At 46.8% G+C, this 17740-nt stretch overlaps 1 protein-coding gene across 2 annotated transcripts in view; it reads left to right on the top strand.

Moving 5' to 3' along the window:
* The first annotated feature begins 9508 nt into the window (after positions 1-9508).
* Positions 9509-17740, top strand: part of CTNNBIP1 (catenin beta interacting protein 1) — a 42568-nt gene continuing 34336 nt past the window's right edge. Inside the window, exon 1 of one of the 2 annotated variants that reach the window (XM_032495147.1) lies at positions 9509-9717. The gene's annotated coding sequence lies outside the window, so the exon portion shown is untranslated. The remainder of the gene's footprint in view (positions 9718-17740) is intronic. The other variant, XM_032495148.1, reaches the window with a different exon arrangement.

Here is a 17740-nt window from a genome sequence, read left to right as displayed (position 1 = left end):
CTCCCATGCGGAGCACGTGCCGGGGGCGCAGGAGCAGCCCGGCAGCACTTGGTGATGCGGGCTGTGGAAACGCCTTTCTGTCTCCCAGGAGAGGACCTCAGTGGGTTTGGTCTGCCCCCTGGAGCCTGCAGCTATTTCAGTCTAACTCCTCATTTAAGTCAATCTGAGGTACTGCTAAAGCCTGTGGATTCTTTAAGTGAATTGCCTCCACTTGAATTCAGCTAAAAATTGTTCACTTTCACTTCCCAGGGCTGCTCCCAAGTTCCATGAACTCTCCCCTCAGCCTCACACCCCACCAAAAATATTGATGTCCACAGCATGACTAATTTCTTATTAAAGACCCAGGACTATGGCTATGAGTGCATGCCTAACTGCAGGAACGGAGGAAAAGGGTGAATCCCAGTGAGAGCTAAGCCCAAGAATGTGAGATAAATTAGGACTTAGGAGAAAAAGAATGGATTTGTTTTCCTCTCAATAAATTGTTTTTAAAAAAGAAGAAAGAAGAGGAAAAAAATGCAAAAAACCCCACCCCCAAATAATAAATTATACCTAAAAACTGATGCGAGTGCATAGCACTATGCCAGACCCGTCCACCATAAACTGAGTGCCTGCTATGCCTTTCTCTCCTTGCCGTCCGGAACCCGTTGTAGAATTGGTAGCCGTGGAGCAACTGGCAGAAGAGTGAGCATTCCTGAGCAAGGTAGAGCCAGCCCCCGCAGGAAGAAGCTCCTCTTGTGTGTACATAGCAGTGAGTGCAAACAGGGGTCAGTGTGTTTCTGAAAACTTGTGAAAGAAGATCATTACAGCCCTACAACCACCTACAAATCATACACACACTGCATCCAGAGACTCCCTGAAAAAGTTAGGGTCAAGGACCCCAAACTGTTCCATAAATGATCAAAGTCATTCTGAGCTGATAATATTATACAGTTTTATATTCTACACATTGTTTTAAATGGAAAATTAAATTAATTGGGAAAATTAAAGCAGTTGTTTGGGGGCTAGGGGCAGGTGGTTTAGGATGAAGAAAGCAGTAGACTCTACCATTTATTTTTTTTTCCCGTAAGAATGGAAAATGCCTTGATCATAGCTGCTTTGATGTATTGGAGTATCACTCCACAAGTATTTATTCACATCTTCCTCCCTTGAGGTGGAATATATTTCTTTACACCACCACTTCAGACCTGGCCATTAGACTGAACTTGGCAAACGGAATGTTTATGGATATGACTCCCGGAGAGGTCCTCAGTGTGCTTCCGCGGTTTGGCTTGGTGCTCGTGCTTTTCTGCCATTCATCGTAAGAGGAATGTGCCCTCTGTGGCCTCTGATTCAGGAGAATGAGGAGACATATGGAGCAGACTTAATCCCAGTCTGCAGCTAAACCCTGTTGATCCCAGCCTAATCCAGCAGAGTCATAGCCAACCCACAGCCTGAAGTACACACACACCAGGCAATCTGCAGACCCCTGAACAAAAAACACAAATGCATGTTAAGCCACTGAGTTTTGAGGTGGTTTTTTACACAATCACTGACTAATATGCCATTCTTATTCCATTTTAGTTCATTCTCCTTGCAGAAGCCATAGTCATCTGTTTAAATACAAATCCAACCATGTCACATCCTTGTGTAAACCTTTTAGTAGTTCTCATTGCTTTTGGAATAAATACTGAATGTTTAGCATGCCCTGTAAAGTCCTGTATGATGGGGGCTTGGCCTCTTTCCCCATCTCTCTGCACTCGAGCCACCCAGCCTTTTCTCTCAGCTCTTTGGTCTCACCATGCTCTCTTTCTTGTTCACGGCCCTTTTATGGGCTGGCCCCACTGTGTGCTACCCTCTTCTCCCCACTCTTTGCTTCGTTAACTCCTATTTATACCTCAAGTGTAAGCTTAAATCTTAATTTTTCCAAGGAAACTCCCTGACCCTAATGCAAGGTTAGGTCCCTAATTATATGGGCTCGCAGTCCATTTTATTTCAGCTTTTAGCACTTAACTATAATTGCAATGAATTATTCAATTGTGTAATTCATTGGTATATGTCTTACCCATCATGAGGACGATATGTGTCTGATTTGCTGCTTTATCCCTACCTAGCACAGTGACATGCACCTGGTAAGCACTCAATAAATATTCCTTGAACAAGCAGTTGACTAAGGAGACTATGCTTGAACAAAAGTCAGGGGATACGTACTAGGTCACATGAAGTTCTGAATCACTTCAAATGAAAGATCCTGTAAGAATTTAGTGTAAGGTAGTGTGAATATTGGGACAAGGTCAGAAAAAGAGACCTACAAAAAAAAAAAAAAAAAAAAAAAACAAAACCCACAGTGTTGTCTCAGTCACAGAGCCAGGGTAGTTACAGTAATAATGAGAGATCTCTAAATGTTACTGAATTAGAAATGAAACCGGTGGTTATATGAGGAAATGTCATTAACTGCCGGGGGATGGGCAATTTGGAAAGGTTGCTCGGTAGGAGAACTACCGGTGAGTTTCAAACAAGTGGAGATTGTCCAAGGATTTAAAAATAAGATCAAAGTGCGCCTTTTTGGGCTCTTAACTTTTTAAATAGTGTTACAGCTTATGTAATAGGAAGAAACCGTTCTAGGTATCATGATATACGCAAAGAAAAAGTAAAACCCAGCAGGAATGACACAACTTTTGAAATTTGAAGTGAAAAATCTCATGAAGGTTTCAGGACAAAGAAAAGAGAATCAAGGTGGTTGTAGCTTCAGCTTTAGAGTTTCAGTGCCCTGAGTGTGTAGGAGCAAGGGAAATGCACCTCGAGGAGAGCCCGGGACCCACCGCCTCGGGAATCTCTGGGACCTGTGAAGACCTGACTGAGCCGCCTCGCGTCACTTCCTGCCCCCACGTGCCAGCGCAGAGGGCGGCCTGTGGAAGCCATTTCATTTTCATATTCCAGTTTGTTAGCAGTGTATACAAATATAACCTATGTTGTTCGGGGTTTTTTAAAGGGAAAAAAGTGATAGAGGATTTTAAAAAATTCTTTAGCTGTTAAGTATCTTGGTCTCTTTCCCTTGACTCTATATCTTGCTGCTAATTAAAGTGATTTCAATAGAGTATCCTAGAGTGCAGCTTCCTTTTTCATCATTTTGCCGCCTGTGTTTTCTCTCATGTTCTTTGCTTAAATAATTAATAATCACTACTATCTGTTATGCAGCGTGTGGGAGAAGAGTAGCTAATCTTGGGTCCCAGGACATTTGCACTATGCCTGTCCCCTGTGCGTAAGCTTTCATGTGAGGCTCTTCATTAGCTGGCACCAGGGCGTAGATTCGCTGCCCTCAGCCTTCGGTGTTTATTTACTATTAAAAAGCCCCATCTGATTCACCAGCTGGGGGCAAATACTGCTGATGGGAACTAATTTCCCCTGAAGAACAGTAATGAAGAAAGTAAGAGGAATGGTGTGTGGAGAAAACAAAGCCACAAAAAGTTCATTTAGACTGAGCAGTCTCTGCTGGACCAAAATATAAAACGGAAGTGTCTGTCACGTTACTGCAAAGCCAGGTCTCAGTCTTACAAGTAGCAGAGGATTTAAGAAAACCCCTAGCTAAAATATGAATGTGGAACAGGAGGGTTTCTACTCGGGTAGGTTTAAACATTTCTACTCTTGGAACAGTGCAGGGTAGGAGCAAAGCTACAAATGTTTAATGATAACAGGCCCTACTACTTGTTAGCAACAGTCAGCTCGCAGGCAGCCTGTCCCTCAGTCGGGTGAGGAAAGAATTGCTCCTCAGGAATGGTCTTTCAGTCTCGCTTGAATACACTGATAACATTGCAGCATCTACAGATATGAAGTGCACTGATTTGTGCTGGGGGGAAAGACGGCTGTTTTATCATTTACTCCCCGAGAGCAGAGGATATTTGCTTTTAGGGATGGTAATTTTTTATACTTAATTGGACAATAACCAGCAATGGGAAAAAAAAGTGATTATTTAATAGACGACTGTGCTTATTGAAGGTTAATAGGCTGAATATTAGGATCCAAACTGAGGCCTTATGTTAGTTTGTCTTCACTAGGTGATTAAAACATTTGAGACTGCACAGACAAAATACACTTATAAGACATGTTGGTCAAAATTCTCTGCCAAAGAAAAGAAAAATTATTTCTTTATATTGTTCCCAAGGCACAATACAAGCAACGTTCCATGATGTTGGGAGCATGTACATATCAGATGCTGCAGAAACCACCCCTCTGGGGAGAGGTTGGCAGCAAGCCAGATGTTCACAGCTGCACATACCCCACTCATGACACAAAATATGTATATTCACTGGTCTACAAAATGCTTTCATCATTGTGTTTAATAATTCCTTATTATCTCCAAAGTAAAATTAGATGACAAGTTATTTGCCAAGGCGAAACAGGAGAATGGTGTAGGACTGTGGCAGTCTTTGCTGTGCTTCAGCCTCCGTCTCACTGTCTGTTTTCAGAGAAGTTAGAGTTCTGCCACATGTAAATAGGATGACAAGCTTAATATCAAAAAACAAATAACTCAATCAAAAAATGGGCAGACGAACTGAATAGACATTTCTCCAATGAAGACATACAAATGGCCAATAGGCACATGAAAAGTTGCTCAATATTGTTAATTATTTGGGAAATGCAGATCAAAACTACAATGAGTTATCACCTCATACCAGTCAGAATGGCCATCATTAAAAAGTCTACAAATAATAAATGCTGGAAAGGGTGTGGAGAAAAAGGAATGCTTCTATACTATTGGTAGGAATGTAAATTGATGCAGCCACTACGGAGAACAGTGTGGAGGTTCCTTAAAAAACTAAAAGTAGAGTGACCATATGATTCAGCAATCCTACTCCTGGTCATATATCCAGAAAAAATTAATTCAAAAAGCTACATGCACCCCAATGTTCATAGCAGCACTATTTATAAGAGCCAAGACATGGAAGAAGTCTGTGTCCACCAACAAATGAATGGATAAAGAAAATGTGTGTACACACACACACACCCAATGGAATACTACTCAGCCATAAAAAGAATGAAATAATTCCATTAGCTGCAACATGGTTGGACCTAGAGACTATCATATTAAGAGAAGACAGAGAAAGACAAATATCATATATCACTTATATGTGGGATCTAAAAAAAAAAGATACAAATGAACTTACTTACAAACCAGAAATAAACTCACAGACATAGAAAATAAACTATGGTTCCAAAGGGGAAAGGAGGAGGGAGGGGGGAGGGATAAATTAGGAGTTTGGTATTAATATATACACACTACTATGTATATAATAGATCAACAACAAGAACTTACTTATGACATAGGGAACTATATTCAGTATCTTGTAATAACCTATAATGGAAAAAAATCTGAAAAAAAAATACGTATGACTGAATCACTTTGCTGTATACCTGAAACTGACACATTGTAAATCAACTATACTTCAATTATAAATTTTTTAGGGGGAGAGGGTATAGCTTAAGTGGTAAAGCACATGTTTAGCATGCATGAGATCCTGAGTTAAATTCCCAGTACTTCCTCTAAGAATAATAAATAAGTAAACCTAATTACCTCCCTACATCAAAAAAAAATTTTTTTTAAGTAAACAGGATGACAAATATAGGAACCAAAGTAAAAGACGATGTTTTTTTTTACTTTCTATAGTATCGGAAATTATTAATTAATGTTTAAAATTTGGTTCTCAAAACACAAAAGGAATTGGTTCCAACTTTTTACTAAAAAATCTCTTCTTTATTCAGTACAAAGCCTGTTCCTTTCTGTCACATTCTCACTTCTGTACCTGCTCAACTTGTAGGCAGGAGGCCCTCTTAAGAGGTAAAGTTTAAGGACCACTGTTGCCATAGCTACTTCAGAATAGCTCTCCTTCTCTGCAGCCTGCTGTGGCTCCACTGTTGCTTCATACTTGGCCTGAAATTTTTACTGTTAGTGTTATCCCTTTGGATTAGAGTTTAGAGATTTTTTTTTTTTACCTCCAGAAAGCAACTATTTTAAAGATATATTTAAGTCTGGGAGCAAAGAGAGGCCCTCCCTAAAGCTGAAAGGATAAAATACAGAATCATAAATTTATTAGGTGAAGAGTGAAAAGAGGATTGGTAGCATTGGAGTTCTGGGTGGAGATGGGGAGATAGGAGAGGCTATCAATGGGAGGGAAAGCCCTGGGTGGGGTATTTCCACATTTTTTTATCCATGCAGTAATATTTGTTGAGCATCTAACACATGCCAGCTACTCTGCTAGGTGGAAGTGGTTCACAGTGACCTCCTTGCCCTCCTCCTGGAATTTATGGCCATGTTGGGACTGGGGCTAGCCTAGTATAAGTCAAGAAAACTCTCCTTGAAGAAGACCAAGAAGACCAAATATTCAGTCAGATGAAGTGGACAGAAGTGGGGAAAAGCCACTGAGGCAAAGGGAATTGTACACTCAGATGTCCCAAAACACAAAGAACCCTATGATCAAGGAATAGGGAGAAGGCCTGTGTGTGGCTGAAGCCCAGGTGGCAAAGGGGGTTCAAGATCAGGCTGGAGAGGGGAGGGTATAGCCTAGTGGTAGAGTGTGTGCCTAGCATGCACAAGGTTCCAATCCCCACCACCTCCACTAAAAAAAGTAAATAAAAACCTAATTACCTCCTCCTCCCCACAATCAAAAAAAAGATCAGGCTGGAGCCAGATCATGCAAGGCCTTGGAGCCATGCTAAAGACTTTGAACTTCATCAGGAAAACAAAGAGAAGTCATTGCATAGCAGACATTTGACAAGCTCAGTACATTTTAGGAAGATCCCTCTAGTTGCTATGAGGGCAATGGATTGAGGGGGATAGGGGAAAGGCTGAATCTGCATGTACTTGGAAGTTATTGCTGGAGTCACAGTGAGAGCTGATGATGGGTTAAACGGGCAGAGAATTGGAGTGGTGGGAAGTGGGGAGATTCAAGACATGGTTTGGGGTGGAAACAACACGGAGTGGATATGAGGGCTAAAGGGATAGTGGTGTTAAGGATATTCTTAAGATTCTGCTGTAAATGGCTGGGTAGAGTGGTGACAGGTATTGACAGAGGAAAGGCAGATTTGGGGACCTATTAAGTGTGAGATGGTGTGTGCAGAGCTGGTGCAAAGTCTACTGAAACCGTGGAGCACACCATGTTAGGGGTTTCTCTCCTCTCTCCCTTTTACCTTCCCTCCCTCCAGATTTGGCTTCTGGGTCTGTCCAGCAACATTGCCTCATTCTTTCAGAATTTTCCATGTGACGGGTGGCGGATGATGCTAACATTTTTGAGGTCACATCCTTACAGCTCTTGATCCAATAGGGAAGAAAGCTTCCTTTCATTTCTAATTCAGAAAGTTTCAGAGAAGGACTCCCATTGGCTCAGCCCAGGTCACATCCTACGTCTTAGTCAATGGTCAAGAGAGCACAGCACTTGAATTGGTCCAGTTTAGGTCCATGTCTCCCTGGTTTTTGTTTTTGTTTTTGTGGGGAAAAGGCAGAATTCTGTAATTGGTAGCCTCATCAGCACCTCTGGTGGGTAGAAGGTGGGGAGGAGCAGTTCCCCAAGGGGCAGAGATGGTGCTGGGCTGTCTGAACTAACAGGTGTTTCCTGCCTCCTAAGCCTTCAGTGTTTCATTCTAAGACTACAGATGGGTGGAGCCTGAGTTAATCTTGAAGTAATATTGCTATCTAAAAATGAAGAATTTTCCAACTCTGAGCTGATGGGGTAAGTGAGAGCCTGGCCGTGTGGATGAACTTATTGTGATTTTGAACTATAAAAATGATAAATAAATGAAAAATCTGAAAGAAGGAAAAGCATCCGTATTTCACACGGACATATTTTCATTTTATTCATTCATTTCCCACCTTTATCCTTAAGCATATATCTTTTAAAAAATATAATGTATACATTGTATCTTGAATACCAAGTAACTTGTTCAATTTTAATTCATTTGGTTAAATATCCATATTTATATGAAAATAATTTGAAGGTGTAAGTTTTTTGTATTGGTATGCTCTGGTAAAGTTGAAGGACTAGCTAGTAACTGTACTGGCAAATATTAGTTGGGCTTTTGTTATGGTCATGGTAGTCTGGGTACTGATGGAGATACAGACATCATTAAGATCTATTTCCGGCCTTTAAAAGTTCATAACCTCGTGACTTTTGATAAAATATTCCTCAATTGTAACTAAAAAGTTATTAAGTCAAAATAATATGAACATTGGAGAATATAAACACAGTAAAGTTTAAAAAAGGTATCTCTTACCCTTCTTGCATAGAGAAGGAGAAGAAATGTGGGGGGAGTGGAAGAGAATGGGACAGAAAAGGGGTGAAAAGGCTGGGGAAAGCCGGGCAGTAAGGCCTTCTAAACTGTTAGTGTCACCCTGTGCGAGTGTTGAAAGTGAGATCACATGCCCCTTTAAAAGAGAAGGTGGAGGATTCCAGACTTGGTAGACACTAAACTCTTAGAGGTTCAGTTTATCCTACTAGAAACCTGGGAACTCTTTTTCAAGAAACAATTATTTTTCTGTTCTCAAGGTTATAAATACATAAAAATATGTTTTATGTAATAACCTATAAGGTCGTAAGATAGTGCAATACCAAATTTTAATATAAAAGCAAAAAAAAAAAAAAAAAGGTAAGGTGGGTGCTGAGAGCAATTCGCATTTTGCCTAAAAGGGGCTGTTTCTATACACTTCCCAGACACAGCCAGATTGGCAGATAGTCATACTTCCTATAGAAACATTTTAATCAAGGATCCCCTTCTCCCCGGAAAAAGGCACTCACCACCAACACACACGATATTCTAAGTTTAACGAACCCTCAGAAGCCCATCCCTGGGCTCTGAGCTAGGGGTATCCCAGGTTAGACAGGCCCTCAATTCAGTAGTGGGCCTAACTGCTTCAAAGGTAGCAATATTCCCAGCTCCAGGACACAGAAATACCACGCCTCTAAATGTTTTGCATCCTGGTCCGTTTAAGATTTTTCAGGGGTCTTGGGTAAACTGGTCTCACCCAGGATTCCGCCCCGTCTGGCCTCTACCATTTTTAAACACAGACCCGTGTGTGGGAGAGGCCATTATTTTTACGGGATCACTGTGCTCCTTGAGCTGCTAGGGACAGGCAGAGTTGCTTTACCGCAGCGCCGGCTCCATCCTTGGCCCGGGCTCCGCCCTCAGGCCGCCGCCTCCTCCGAGCCCCCGCCCCTCCTTCCTTGCCAACCCCTGACCGGCTCCACCCCTTTGCTCTGAGCGCAGCCAGGCCGCTAGCCGAGACTGGATTCCACCAGCCCATCTCGTGGCTCCGCCCCCTCCCGAGGGGCCCAATGAGCGTGCCCGTCAGCCCCGCAGCACCCACCCTCAACAGGAACCTCCGCCCCACATGCTGATTTAGCCAGTGAGCCTCCCAGAGCGTCCAGGGCCACGCCCACCAGCGTGCCACGCCTCCGGTGCCCGGCCCTGTGCCGCCCTCCACCCCCGGGGCGTTGCCGTGGCCGCGCCTCCGCCGCCCGAGCGGAGCCAGATGCCGTCCCCTCCGCCGGTCCCTCCCCCGGCGGCCTGGCGCCTCCCTCCCTCCCCGCCGCGGTGACTCACGGAGCGGGAGGCGGAGGCTGAGGCGGCCGCTCCCGCTGCTGCTGCTGCCGCCGCCGCGGCTGCTTGGGCTGAGCGCGCCCCGGAACAGGCCCCCGCGCGCCGCTCTCGGACCCGCAGCCCCCGCCCGCACGGCCGGGTCGGGCGGCCCAGGTAAGCTCCGAGGCCGGCCCGCACCCGCAGCACTAGGGCCCGCGCCGCGCCGGGGCTCGGGGGAGCCTCCGGCCCTTTGTCTCCCGGGGAGGGGCCGTAGAGGGCGCCCCCGACCCCGTTCGGACCCACCGGCCGGGTCCCCGGCGCGGCGCCCTGGTCCGGGCCGGGCCTCCTGCCCCGCCTGGCCGCCGCCACCTCCTGCCGCTCGCCGCCCCCGACCCCGCGGCAGACCACCATCCAGCCGTCCTCACCCCCGCCCGGGGGTCGCCTCCACAGGTGTCCGAACCATCCACTCTGTTGCTCACCCCACCGTGTCGGCGTGGTTGTCATCGTCTATCACTCCACGTCCCGTGTCCGCGTGTCTTTTCCCTCACCTCGCCCCGCTCTCAGCATCCTGATCCTCTGTATAGAGCCCCCCTACCCATATTTCCCAAACTAAATTCTACCAAGGTCTGGCCACTGGGCCACCTTTCCTCTCTAGTTTAGTTGAACTGTCGTCTCCCCATCCCACTCTCCCGGTTCCTGGAAGGTGCACATTGTAGGCATATGTCTCACCTGTATGGCGGGCGGGTGTGTATGAGCCTGAAAAATTAATCACTCAGAGCCCCAAACTGCACTTCTTGCCTCCTTTTCATCACCCCCACCCCAACCACCTTCCTTTTTATTGAACCTGGTAACCAAGACACATAGATTTGGATACCCAACCTCTTTTAGGCCCCACATGCCTTCTGTTGTGTGCTGAACCTGTCTGAGCAGTACCTGCTGTCAGGTTAGCCCTTGGGAAGGCCCAGGAGGCCTGTGTTGGCAGCAAATCAAGTTTTATGAATAATGAGATGTGTGGCTTTCAGCACCTCCTATCTGAGGATCTAAGTATGCTATAGCTGTTAATTATTTTGTCTCCTGTCACTAACAGAACTTAAGGAAGTGTGCCTGACCAACTGCTGGGTAAATTGAGGCACAGGGTGTGTAGGTAAGGGGCCTGGAAGCAAGTCAGAGTTTGCCCTGAGGTTCTGCTCCCAGGTGACTTGGCTCTTAGCTCCCTTCTACAACTGCTGGGCTCTAGTTCCTGGCTTTGGACTCTAAGTGATACTGATCTCTTGGGCCATTAAAGTGTCCAGAGAGACCAAGTTTCCTCTGATTTAAAGCAGGACTTTGAGTCATAAATAAAGGTGGCGGCTGTTAAATGCCAGTGTGTCATTCATGGTTTCCTCGTGGAGTGAGTGGTCCTTGTAAAATACAAGTCGTTTCTTTGGAATGGAGATTCCTCTATTCAGTAGTGGGTGCTTACTGTGTGGCAGGCAGCATTCCAAGCACTGGGGCTGCCGTGGTGAAGATAGACTCAGCCCCTGCCCTCCTGCAGCTGACATTCTAAAGAGGAGGGAATAAACAAATAAGTGGAAAAAATAATTTTAGTAGTGGTAAGTGCTATGAAGGTGGGAAGAACCAGTTTGGATTTTGTTCTAAGTGCATTTAGAAACCATTGGAGAATTTTAAGGAGAAAGGTAATAAGATCTGATTTAAGCTTTCAAAGATCATTCTGGCTGCTGTATCGAGGATGGATTGTAAGGAGCAGAGGCAGAAGCAAGGATACTGGTTGGGAGACATACTGTTGCAGCTGCCAGACAAGAGATGATGGTGGCTTGGTCCAGCGTAGTAGTACCAGAAGTGAAGAGGTGAAGCCAGTCTGCTTCCCCTGGGAGAGGCTGAGAGCTGTAACACAAAACTTCAGGTAACGCTGACTGAGGTTTATATGTCTAGCAGAGAATTTCTAGACTTGACCATGCTCAGGTTTAGCTCAGCAAACCTTACTCGGTGCCTGTTGTGAGCCAGGTACTGTGCCAGACTCTGGGAACACTGACATAAATAGGGTGACTAGGGAGCAGTCTCCACGTTGTAACAGGGTGCGCGTAGAAAGAAAGGTGAGCACCTCCTTGAGGGGAGGGGGTTTGTGGGCTTAAAAACCAGTTAGAGGTGAAGGAGGGCAGAACACACTGGGTGTCATTTCCACATCCAGCTTCATTATTTAAATGAGAGCATATTGTCCTGCCTCTGCTGTAAGATGTTGCCCAAAGAAATTGGGACTGTTCTCATGGTAGATGGGAGAATAGCTCAGTGGCTGTGAACTTGAACCATTAACTAGAATAAAACTTGATCTTCATACCATTCCAAATCTGTGCCGTCAGAACATGTCAGAGCTTGAGGGTCATGGGGGTTACGTAGGCCAGCCCCCTCCTACGGTTGGGCACCTGTGGCCCAAAGAGACGGAGTAGCTCTTTTGAAATCCCATAGCAGTTTGTATATTTTCTTGTGGCACCCGTCACTTTCAGCCTGTTTCAGCTTCATGTGCATGTGCATGACCCTAAGCTTCCTGACGCCAGGGGTCTCTCCTGGATTCACCTTTCCATCCCTTGCAGCGTCTAGATCCTGCACAAAAAGGAAACTCATCAAGTATCGGTTGACTTGCCTGGGTGTCTCACGGCACCTAAAACTAGAGCCCAGGATTCCTGACCCTGGCCATGCCTTTTCAGCAGGTTCCTCCTCATCCGAAGTGCAGTACGAGGGTCACCCCGCAGTCTCTGTGTCACCCAGCTCACACAACAGGGCAGCCCTTCCTTGATGGATCTGCTCTCTCTCCAGCCCTGCGTACAAGGAACAGCTGCTGAGGGTGCTGACCAAGTGGTTATTCGACACTCAGCAAATATGAGGTGTAGCGCTTAATCAGAGCACGGACTTCACACCAAGACTATCTGGGTTTGGATCCTGGTTCTGCCGTTTTGGGCTTCATGACCTTCAGCAAGTAGCTTCACCTCTCTGTGACTCAGTTTCCCCATCTATAAAATATTAATACTTCTTTATGGAGTGGTTGGGATTAAACTAAGTAATACCTTAAATGCTTAGAACAGTACTGAGCACCTTAGTATGGTCTAGGTTAAAGTAGTAGCTCTTATTTCACCATCATTTATTTATTTGCTTCTTATCTCCCATGAGAATTTAAGCTCTTTTAGGGCAGAGATTTTATCTTTTTTTTTTTTTTTTTTTTTGGTCAACAGTTAAACTTTGTAGGCTCTCCATAAATGTTTGTTAAATTGCATGGCTCATTAAGCACCTACTGTGTGCTAGGCACTGTTGTAGATGCTGGGGATACAGCCAAGAACAAGCTCATCTGGATGCATTATCTAACGGAGGTTATTTTCCAGTAGGAGAGACAGACAGTAAACAAGCAGACAAGTGAACAAAATGACAGCGGGCGGTGAAAAGAGAAGCAGGGAGAATGAAACAGAGCAGGGAGATGGAGAGGGTTGGGGTCATAACTTTAGCCAGTTCTGAGGAGGTAGCATTGAATGGAGACCCGGACGACAGGCCGAGAGGTCAGCAGGAGCAGGAAGGCCCCTGGGGCTGGCATGTGGCGAGTGAGGAGCTGGCAGGAGTTGGGTCCATGGCCACGGTGAGGGGTTTAGATTTTCCCCTTCAGTTCTGAGCAGCGGGAAGTCACCATGTGGGAACTTTTTCTGGGGGTCCATCCTAGGAGGAAGAGCAGTGAGTGGGCTCTCCTTGTCCTGGGAAGGCTTTTGGAGGCCAGCAGTGTTGAGTTTATTACCACAGGTTTCTCATTGCTCTGGCCTAGGTGCCCAGAAGATGTGGGAGCCATCTTCTAGGTTAACGAAGATCCAGGTGTGTGTCTTTGGGTCCTGCAGATTCCATCAAGCTGTCTTTCCCCCCTGAGTGTGTAGGTACTTGCTAAATGTTTCTTGAATTGAATGAATGAGTATCACCAGCTCTTAGCAGCCTGTCTTATGCAGTGGCATGTCCTGAGGTTTCGGCTTCTCTCTGCATAATGTAAAGCTTTCAATCATGGTTGTGACTCTGGCATGACCTTGGAGTTTTGCTGCTGTTTTTAAATGCATCAAGGACACCCACACACATGCATGTCACTGTGTCTTTTCTGGAGGTGCACCAAGATCGACTGGGCAGCTTTCCCTCCACCCCACCCCATCCCCACTTCTCTTCCAGTCTCCTGCTGAGTGTCACCAGGCCACGCTGTCGCCTCGGAACATCTCCTATTTTCCTGTTTGATTATTTGATCTATACTCCTGTATGTCACTTGACCTAGGTACAGTGGTACCTAGAAAGCATTGGCTGTCTTTAGTCTGGGCTGAGCGAAGTTGGGAAGTTCAGCAGAGCACTGAGGGAAACTGCATTTCAAGTTTAGGAGTTCAGCTCACCAGGAATCCGGAGTCGGCCTCCTGAGACTGGGTGCAGTTGGCTAGCTTTTCAGATCCTCACTCAGGCATCCCCTTGTCTGTCAGTGTTCGTGATGCCACTTGCTCTGCTGACCTGGAGACTGGGCATCAAATAGGACTTCCGTGCTACAAGTAACCCTCAGGGTCCTGCTGTACTTCATTGGCAGAATCTGAAATGCTTGTTAGTCATATGTCACCTGTAGCCTTGTAAAAACTAAACCTGGAGTGGGTACAACCTTTTTCTCATGTAACTTTTTTTTTTTATTATGAGAGTAATAGGTACTCATTTAGAAAATGAGAAAATGAATGATAATGGCATTTTACATATATTGTCTTGTTTAATCTTCACTGTAGTTTCTGAGATAAGTACCATTATTATCATTTTACACATCCAGAAGCTGAGCCCTGGAAAGGTTAAGTAACTTGTTTGAGGTCAAGCTAGTTAGGAACGGAGCCAAGAATCAAACCCAGGCTCCCACATGCGAGCTCTAAGCACCCAGTGTTGCTTTTCAGCAGGAACAATAGAGAAGAAAAAAACATACCCCTTAAGCTCAGCGTGGGTGACGTTGTGAGTGTGGCCAGTTAGCTCACTGGCTGCTGTGAAGAGTTTGAATCCTACGCCCTTTCCCTGTCTCATCTGACCTTGGGCAAGCCAGTCGGCCTTCCTTGGCCTTCCTTTCCCCAACTGTAAATGGGGATAATGATACTTGTGCCTTCATAGCTCCCAGGGGCATTATGATGTCTGAGCCAAAGTGCTTTTGAACTTCTTTTATGAAAGGGCACTGAGCCCCAGCTGCTGTTGTACTCAGTTATTAAAGCCCTATTATGCCCTGATCCTCCACCAAGCCTTGTTAGAAGGGGAAGACAGTAGTCCCCGGAGGGAAAGGTGTCCTTCCATAGTGGCCAGAGCTGGACCAAGACATTGTTTTCTTCCTTCAGAGTTTCTTAAGGATTGAGGGTCACGAATGCTTTCTCTGTTTTTTGTATTCATGCTGTACCAGACTCGTGTAAGCAGGCGTGTAAGCTGTGCACCACAGCAGGACTGAGGACCGCCAATGGCAGGGCAGAGAAGGGGCTTGCGGGGCTTGGCTTCTCACCTGTCTGTAATGTCTCTGTACTATATAAGCCAAGGACATGGAGATGCCAAGAAGTGATGGCTGTCTCCCGTTCATCCTTCCTTTCCTCCTTCCTTCTAAGGACTCATTGATTCAATTGACAAGTATTTGCTGAGCTTTTATTATGATTTAGGCCCCATAGTAGGCACTGGGAATACTGTGGTCAGCAGGGTAAAAATAATTCTTCCCTATCCAAAACTTACAGTCTAGGGCCAAGAGGCTTATTATCTAGTTGGAGTCATGTGAATAAAGAAAGAACATGTTGGTGAGTGTTTTGAACTCTCAGGGGGAGAGTCAGGATATAATTTCCAGTTGTACACATGGGCCCCACAGGTGCCTGCCCTGGGTGGACATTAAGGTGGAGGGCTGTGCTTGGCTTCCCAGAAGAGCCAGGGAAGACTTGGTAGATTAGAGCCTCGTGTGTCACACTTAACAAAAGCTGCACTTGGTGTGGGCCTCTGTGGAAGCGGTTAGCACCTTGGCAGTCATGGTTAGTGAGAACTACGTTTCCATTTAAAGCCTTAACCCTTTGTTACTGAAGTTCAAGTCAGGGAGAAATGATCATGGCACCGAGCTCGTTCCAAAGTTTTTTGACGTTATGCCACCAATCCAGTGCCTTTCTTTTGAAATGACCATCAGACCTAGTCTCTCCAGAATTGTCTTCGTGCCTGACAGGTCTCCGTCTGCCAACATTGGAAAGCAGGCATATGGCGGCAGGCGGGCTGCGGGGCTGCGGGCATCAGTGCTCTCCGGCACGATGCCAGGGACGCCTGTGTCTGAGAGCCCCGTTTGGGGTCAGTACATGCAGAGCCGGGCGGGGGGAGGGATCTTTCTTCCCCAAGTCTAATGTCCACCCAGGGCAGGTACCAGTGGGGCCGATGTGTCCATCTGGAAAGCCCCAGCCCCGAGCCTCGGGATCCCTTCAAAGAGTGCGGTCAGGGAGGCCCAGCGGTTCCTGCAAAAGCACACAGTGTTCTTCCGCTCTCTCTCCAGCTGGGGCTGGGGTGGAGGGCCAGAGGGCTGGCAGAGGCTCCTGCCCTCATTCAGAGTGAGCGGAGGGTGCCAGGACTGGTGGTTCAGTCCCGGGCGATGTTACTTTCACCCAGCCCCTGTCACTGCCTTCCTGGTGCTGGTCAGCTGCCCCTTCCGAGAGGAGGGCCTCAGAGTCATCCAGCATCTGATCAGAAGGAAATGGCTGGCCTCGCGAGGAGACCGGGTCACTCAGTGCCCCTGGACTTCTTCAGGTGTGGTTGGGGCCCACAGGGAGAAGGTGACCCACTTCCATATCCCCTCCCACGTGGACAGCTGGGTGGGAGGCTTTTGGAGACGAGTTCCAATTAAGGTTTTTTCAGGCCTGAGTATCTCCTGAGTCTCCAACCCACATGTTTCCTGCTGCTGGAATCCTGTGGTCCGTGTCCCTGAACTAAGTAACAACCCCAAACAGATGAAGTTACCGCCTGGTCGTTCTGCAGTCCTGGTTTCTGAGGCGGGCTTTCTTCAGGGGTCAGGGTCCGTTTTGAATTCAAACACCTTTCACAGAGTGGGCCCCACCCTTGTTCTTCCTGCTAAATTACCTGGCAAACCAGGAGCCCAGTTTCCAAGGAGGTGGGTTAGTGTTGACCTCCCTACCCCAACCAAGGCCTCACAGCCTCCTGCCCCAGGCAGCCCTGGCTTCTGGCAGGTCCGTCCTGACCCTTGCCCTCGAAGAATGTTCTGCTGCAGAAATATGAACTAAAATGTGTTTCGGACCCTCTAGGTTTCTTCCATTCTCTCCAAGTAGAGGGCCTTTGAATGATTTTCCATTTATAGTTTTGCTTCTCATGTGGGTGCGGGGGTGAGGGGTAGAGGAAGATGATCTAAATTTGTGAGGCTGTGAGTACTGCCCACATGATCTGGAGATTTTTAAATGGTGACTTGTGATAGTTCTGAGCCCCTGAATGATCCAGTCTTACTTACAAAGGGGAGAGCAGAAGGTGGTAGAGAAACCGCCAAGGTCAGGTCCACAGACCCGTGTGAGTGCTGTACCTGACCGTGAGCTCCACGGCTGATCGCTGGAGTTGCAGGAGGCTGGGGGGTGCTGGTGATTTTTAGGAGAACAAAGTGGCTGTGGGGGCGTCTCTCCAGGGCCCTAGCTCTACTTTCCTGCACAGACAGCCTTCCGGAGCTTGTGGTGGGGCGTGGTGGAGTGGAGTCAGCCAGCGCAGGTGCAGGCCTCCATCCCTCCCGGGGAAGCTGCTGCTGCCACCTGAGAGGCAGCAGGTGCCCATCACTTTCCGTCTGCTCTGGGTGCGGCTGTCCACCCTCACTTCCTGCCTCCCAGCCCCGTGAGCGATGATGGCAGAGTTAATGCTCAACATCAGCCACGGCGCTGGACTGGCTGGACCTCCTGGAGGAGGATCTTTCTTTTGTTTTCATCTTCTGACGCCATTGCACTTCCTTTAAGAAAAAAAATACCATTTGGTTATTTTGCAGTAGGTAGTATATACACAGTACACAACTCAAAAGGCTAATTGGAAACGAAGTCTCCCTGCCTCTCTGAAAGAGACACCCCGAAAAAGACGTCTGTTAGTGGATGTCCTGTGCATCTTAACCAGAGACCTCCTGCACACGTACGAGTGCATGGCGCACATGCTGACCACACACACGCCTGACACGCACTATTTTTTT

Source organism: Camelus ferus, chromosome 13 (assembly GCF_009834535.1).
Source record: "Camelus ferus isolate YT-003-E chromosome 13, BCGSAC_Cfer_1.0, whole genome shotgun sequence".
Classification (NCBI taxonomy): Eukaryota; Metazoa; Chordata; class Mammalia; order Artiodactyla; family Camelidae; genus Camelus; species Camelus ferus.
Note: the sequence above shows the minus strand (reverse complement) of the source record. Positions and strands in the feature narration are given on the sequence as shown.